The following is a 7,139-nucleotide window of genomic DNA, read 5'->3' on the forward strand; positions in this document are numbered from 1 at the left end:
GCATACTCGGACGAATGACGATCGAATCAAGATCGGTTTCGGACTCCAACTCAGAAGCGGATTTACTGCCTAATCAGGAATCCGACTTACTGCCAAATCAGGAATCAAATCAGAGTCTGGATCAACCGAATCACGGACAGAACCCAAAGGTGGAAAACAGCAGAAAACCAAACACCCGGAGGGGCTCGGAAACCAAGTCACCGAGGCGGCTCACCGAGCCACCAAGGTGGCTCGGTGGCCGAGCCACCAAGTGGTGGCTCGGCCGAGCCACCTAGGTGGCTCGGTGGCCGAGCCACCTTGGGGTGGCTCGGCCACCTCCGAGCCACCAAATGGTGGCTCGGAGGCCGAGCCACCTCCTTGGTGGCTCGGCGGCCACCAAGGTGGCTCGGCCACCACCGAGCCACCAAGAGGTGGCTCGGTGGCCGAGCCACCAAGGTGGCCGGCCGAGCCACCTCTTGGTGGCTCGGCATGAGCCGAGCCACCTTGAGGTGGCCGGCCATGGAGAGAGGCGAAGCCCTGCTGGATTGAAGACTCAGATCTAAAAAAGATCACAACTTTGAAGGCTTGGAGACTTGGACTTTCAGATCCGGTGCTCGGCGATCACCAACGCCAAATAAGGCAGGAGTTCGAGAGGATTGGATTTGAGATCTACACGATCACACTCCGGATCTAAGCTTGGTTCTTAGATCCCGAGATTCGAGCGGTTGTTTCCTTGGTGAAACAATCCCTCCCGGCTATTATTCCCTTGGTGGAATATTACCCGTCATATCGTGTAGATCCGACCGGATCGAGATCACGCGGTGGTCCACGGCAAATAACCCCGGCGCAGGCAAAGAACCCACCAAAGCGAGCGACCGCAAAACAGGAGCTCGCGATTAGTTCGACAAATAAGGAAAATTGTAATCTTTACTTTGTTTTCTTTGATTTTTCATTGTAACCGGATCTTATAAAAAGACCGGATCTTTGTAACGCATAAAGTTGTTAACTGAGATAGCAATGATATCAACAATGAAGAAAGCTACGATTTTTCCCGCGAACAATCTGGCGACCACAGTGGGAGCCAACAGCTTTACTGCCGAAGCTGTCGCGTCGCAGCCGCGGATCCCGATCCCGGTCGAGGAGGAGGTCGAGTACGAATTCGACCAACAAAAGTTCGAGGAGTATCTGTCATCCTCGTCCGAATCCACCTCCCCTCGCAAGTCCAAGTCTCCAAAGCTCTCTTCCAAGAGAAAACTTCGTTGGTACGAAGAAGTTGAAGCTGCCAACGAAGATCTCGCCCCGTTTGATGCCGAAGCTGCATCGGGTGAGATCTCTCCTTCCAACCAGGTCAGATCTGCTCTGGCCGAATCTTCCGTTGCCGAGGGCGTAGTGACTCTCTCAAAGAGAGCCCGCCAAAGGCAACGTCAGCGCCTTGCGAAACAAATCGCAAAGGCAATGGAATCTGTGGACGGGATCCGTTACAACACGGATCTGAAGAACAGAAGAGGCGAACGACCTCAACAACCAATGAATGGCAACTCCTCCAAGCCACCAACGAACGAATGGATCCGTGTCAAACGGAACCGTTCAACGCTGGAGGATCGCATTCAGAAGCGCCGCGCACTCTCAGCACAAGCACGAGCTCAAGTTCAAGAAGCCCGTAGAAGGTGGCAGAATGGAGTAGCCAAGAAATCACCACTAACTCACAAAATATGGAGGCCAAAGTCCAAAGTGGTGAGTCAGGCCGAGGATCGACCTTTACAGCCTTCAAAACGAGTTCAACCTCCCGAACCATCCCGAGGAAGGAGGTCAATCTTGGAGCGCCTCGGTCCAATTCCCGACGAGCGCAACGAAGTCCATGAACGCTCGGGCCCGATGAAGAGGCTCCGAACTAATCAACATGCTGGGGGTCGACACAACCCTCAACATGACAAAGAGTTTACGGCACCCAAGCGCACTACCTTGCGCATCGAAGTTCGGGAGCCCGCTGAGAATTCATGTCTACAAAGGCGTGTTTCGAGGCGAGTGACTCTCGGAAGTCCAAATAAGGCAGTTTGCTCTCAGAAGGAAACGTTGTCATCCGAGGATGATAACGTTATACCTGGGAAATCATGCCAACACGCGATAGGTTACTCCGATCAAATGGACGAGTTGTACTATCGTGCTGGGGGTACGAACAAAACAAGAAAAAGAAGCCCTCAAGGGCTCGAAACTCAGTGCCCATGTGCCAAGCTCATTCGGGTAGTACTGTCTCAATGCAACTGCATCAAGGGAGTCCCCGAGAGAATTTCAGTGTTCGAAAGGCTCGGCACCGAAACGCCAAAACCAAGGTATAGGCGTTTCCGGCAAAGAAGAACGGTGGTTAAAGACGGAGAATTTCCGAGGGTCACCGCCAACATGACCAGCAAAGAGACATCGACACAGATTGATCTCAAATCGTTTCTGGAAGCGTCCCGGCGTGTAACCCGTCTGCAGTCCGGAGCCATCGCACGAGGAACTTATGGTAGGGTTCGGACAAGATTGCCTTCGGAAGATGAAGAATCGGATTCCTGCTCTGCTGTCGCATCGGACAATACAGTGTCCAGCGAAGGACAACCCCGCGAGTCATTTATGATAAGCGCGGAAGAAATGGCCAAGATGCTTGAAGACGCTTTGGCTAAACAGAAAGAAAGTTTCAAGTTTGAGATGCAGATGGCCATGCAGACTATGAGAGAGATGCATGAGCAACAAATCCAGGCGTTCAGGAACCAACAAGGTGAACCAAGTCACCGTAATCAGGTTGTTCAGGAAGAAGAGCACACGGATAGGGATGGAGCTCACAATGCCAATAACCCTCCCGTCAATGCAGGGGGTGGTAACGAGGATGCCAACGAGGATACAAGTGAAGACTTGAAGATCAAAGATCTCGAGAGCAAAATCAACACATTGATCTCCGCTCAAGAGACGAAGAAAACAGGCATTCCCTGTCCATACCCACGAGAATGGGAATCGATCCCCTATCCGGCGAAGTTCAGTTTAATCAACTTCACGCCGTTCGATGGGAAGGGTTCCCCCACTCAGCATTTGATTTATTTCAAATCGCACTTGGGTATTATCTCCGGCAATGAGCCTCTGATGGTGCGGTCATTCGTTGGCACTCTTCGCGGAGCCGCCTTCGATTGGTATCGCCGCCTCAAGCCAGGAAGCGTAAGTAGCTGGGACGACATGGAGACGAAATTCCTCGCTAACTTCTTCGACGACGACACCGAGATATCTATCGGATCATTGCTCGATGAGAAGCAGAAGGACGGGGAGTTAGTCGACACCTTCGTTAAAAGGTTCCGGAACAAAGCGATGAATTGTCGGGACCCGATCACCAATGAATTCATCCTCCAGACCTGCCACAACAACCTTTCGCTGGACGTGTTGGAAGCAATGGGCACAGCACCGTCCAAAACGTGGCAGGATCTGAAAGTCCGAGGAGAGCAAGCTGAACGTTTCCTCCGAAGGAAGAAGGCCGAGAGGAACCTACCGACGGCTAATCCTCTGGACTCAAACTTTGCCTCTCGTGGTAAGGGCAAAACACCTGCGGCTACTGGTGGTGCTAATCAAGCGTCACAACAGCAATCCCGAAGGCAGCAAAAGACTTCGGGTCCGAGACTCCAAAGAGAGTATTCCTTCAAGGACGAAGACGTTCCAGCCATCTTCGAATCCCTCCTTGAAGGTAACAAGATCAAGCTACCACCTATCACAAATCAGGAGGAAGCTGACAACACTACGGACCCAAAGTACTGTGCATATCACAGGAGGGTCGTTCATCCCACCAAGGATTGTTTTGCTCTCAAGAATAGCATTCAGACCTTGGTTGAAGCCGGCGTCATAACGCTAAGGTAAGCCGAATGAGAATGGCAATACTCCGATAAGTATAAGAGTATAAACTGCTTCTCAAAACTCCAAAGAGTATACGAGTATAAACTGTTTCTCAATCCTCCGACCGGTATAAGAGGTTAAACTACTCCCTGATACTCCAATAGGTATATGAGTCTAAACTGTTTTCCAACTTCTGACGGGAAGTTCCTGGAGAATATTACGCTAATATTCTTAAGGATAACCCGGTTAGTTAACTGATAATAATGTCCGAACCAGTTCCGCAGAGGAAACTGGGGGTGGACGATTTATGTAACGGGAAGTTCCCAAAACCACATCAATGTAATAAATGAGAACTCCCATTCAAATTCCCACCGTGTCTGTGTACTCAACACTCTCTTTGTTAGAGTCTGGACATATCACCCAACATGATCAAACCTTCTTACAGTTAGGACCATAGTCAAAATCCCCTCTCGATTCTCCCAATGAACGAGAGGTCCACAAATCAAGCGATCAAACCTTCCTACAGTTAGGATCGTCTTAAACCTTCCATTTGGTCAAACCTTTCTACAGTTAGGACCAAAACCAAAATCCCCTCTCGATTCCTCCAATGAACGAGAGGTCCACTTTCAAATCGAGTGATCAAACCTTCCTACAGTTAGGGTCACCTCAAACTCCTGTTTGGCCAAACCTTCCTACAGTTAGGGTCAAAACCATAATTCACTCTCGATAAACGAGAAATTCATCTTTAGTTCGGTAATCAAACCTTCCGACAGTTAGGGTTATCCGAATCTTTTTGATTCTCGGAGTGGAGATCCCACTCTTAGTTTCACCTTTCCGGATTCTGGGGGTGGAGATCCCACCTCGAGTCTCCTTTCCAGTTGAAGATAGAATATAAAATTCTTCTTCTTCATTGTCGGGAGATAGAATATAAAATTCTTCCTCTCCCATTTCGGGTTCGTCTTTGCCCCAAGAGAAGACACCACCTTTTTCAAATCCCAAAATCTGTGCCTCACAGGTACAGGGAATTTTATCCCGAATCCTAAGTAGGGATAAGTCAAACGCCTAACACGCGTTGCCGGTTTAGTCTTTTTCCGAACAAAAAGACACCAGAGTTCGATTCTGGGGTATTCTATCCTGAAACCTAAGCATGGATAAGTCTGCGCCTAACCCGCGCTGCCGGTTAGTTCTTAACCGTTGAAAAGAATATCCGTCCACATATTCAACATTGTGGCAGGTTGTTATTAATAACACCAAAATCCATGCCTTACACGCATGGGGAATTTCATCCTGAATCCTAAGAAAGGATATGCCGACGCCTAACACGCGTCGCCGGTTTAGTCTTTTACCGATTGAAAAAGACACCAGAATACCAGTCTGGGGTATTTTTATCCCGAAGCCTAAGTAGGGATAAGTCAGCATCTAATACACGTTGTCCCGTAACAATGGCGAAGCCTATGTATTCAACATCATAGCACAAAGTCTAAGAGAATTCACTCTCTTAGCACAACGTTACATGCGGAACGGATTTAGACAATCCGCATGCTAGCCCGACTCAAACGGTAGTCGGTAAAGGCTAATCAAATCCGTTGAAGGCTGGGGGTTAGCCAAAAACCCCAAAGTCAGCGCCTAACACGCGTCGCCGGTTTAGTCTTTTACCAATTGAAAAAGACACCAGAGTTCGATTCTGGGGTATTTTATCCCGAAGCCTAAGTAGGGATAAGTCAGCGTCTAATACACGTTGCTGGGTAGCTTATTCCCATAACAATAGCGAAGTCTACGTATTCAATATCGTAGCTCTAAGAGCGTTAATTCTCTTAGCACAACGTCACATGCGGAACGGATTTACATAATTTGCATGCTAGCCCAACTCAAACGGTAGTCGGTAAAGGCTCATCAAACCCGTTGATGGCTGAGAATTTGCCAAAAATTCTATAAATGCGAGTCATTGACGCATCAACTTTATGAGTTGGTCTCATGACCTGAGCAACATACGATGTTCAAAACCCTAAGGTCAACGCCAGTCAACGCGTAACCTTAGGTCAACGCCAGTCAACGCGTTGCGATCAAAAAGTCAACGTACGACGGTCAAAACCCCAGGGTCAACGTCGGACAACGCGTAACCTTAGGTCAATGCCAGTCAACACGTTGCGAGCAAAAAATTCAACGTACGACGTTCAAAACCCTACGGTCAACGCCGGACAACGCGTAACCATAGGTCAACGCCGATCAATGCGTTGCAATCAAACAGTCAACGTACGACATTCGAAACCCTAGGGTTAACGCCGGTCAACGCGTAACCCTAGGTCAACGCCGATCAATGCGTTGCAATGAAAGGATCAATACTCCGAAAAGTATACGAGTATAAACTGTTTCTTAATACTCCGAAAAGTATACGAGTATAAACTGCTTCTTACTCCGAAAAGTATACGAGTATAAACTGCTTCTTACTCCAATAAGGTATATGAGTATAAACTGTTCCCTAATTTTGGTTGAGAAGTTTCTGGAGAGTATTTTTCTAAAAAAATATTCTGAAGGATAACTCAACCACAACGCCGGACAACGCGTTGCAGATAAAGACTCGACGCCAACAATCGATGGTCAGCTAAAGATTAGAAAGTCAGGAATCGACTTCAAGTTTAAAAATTCCGACAACGGTCAGACAATAAATGCAGCACCGGAACTCTTAAATCAAGAACAAAAGCCATTCCAAGGTCCCGTTACACCGACTGAAGGTTGGGACAATCATATCCAAAGTATTCCAGACTCTTCTATAAAAGAATGAGGCTGAAATACTTTGGAGGGGGTATCTGTAGGCATATAAAATTGCTTATAGGTCCCCTAGCATAGCTCGGCACAAACCGACGAGCCAACGAGGCGACGAGATCGACGAATCGCACAGAAGCGACAGAATGCATCCATACGCGTTCGGAATCAAGCCAAGTGTTAAGGAATCAACGAGTCATCCAACCGAGAACAGACTCGGACGAATCGCGATCGAATCAAGATCAGTTTCGGACTCGAACTCAGAAGCGGATTTACTGCCAAATCAGGAATCCGACTTACTGCCAAATCAGATCAACCAATCAGAGTCTCAATCAACCGAATCACGGACAAAACCGAAAAACGGACACAACTCAAAAACTCGGAAAACCCACACCTAAGGGGGCTCGGCTTAAGCCGAGCCACCCATAGGTGGCTCAGCCAAGGCCGAGCCACCCATGGGTGGCTCGGCACAGTGCCGGCCACCTATGGGTGGCTGACATTTCTCTGTGCGCGGGCACAGTCTTGAGAGCCTATAAATAGGCCTAGAG

Source organism: Asparagus officinalis, chromosome 4 (genome assembly GCF_001876935.1).
Source record: "Asparagus officinalis chromosome 4, Aspof.V1, whole genome shotgun sequence".
Lineage (NCBI taxonomy): Eukaryota > Viridiplantae > Streptophyta > Magnoliopsida > Asparagales > Asparagaceae > Asparagus > Asparagus officinalis.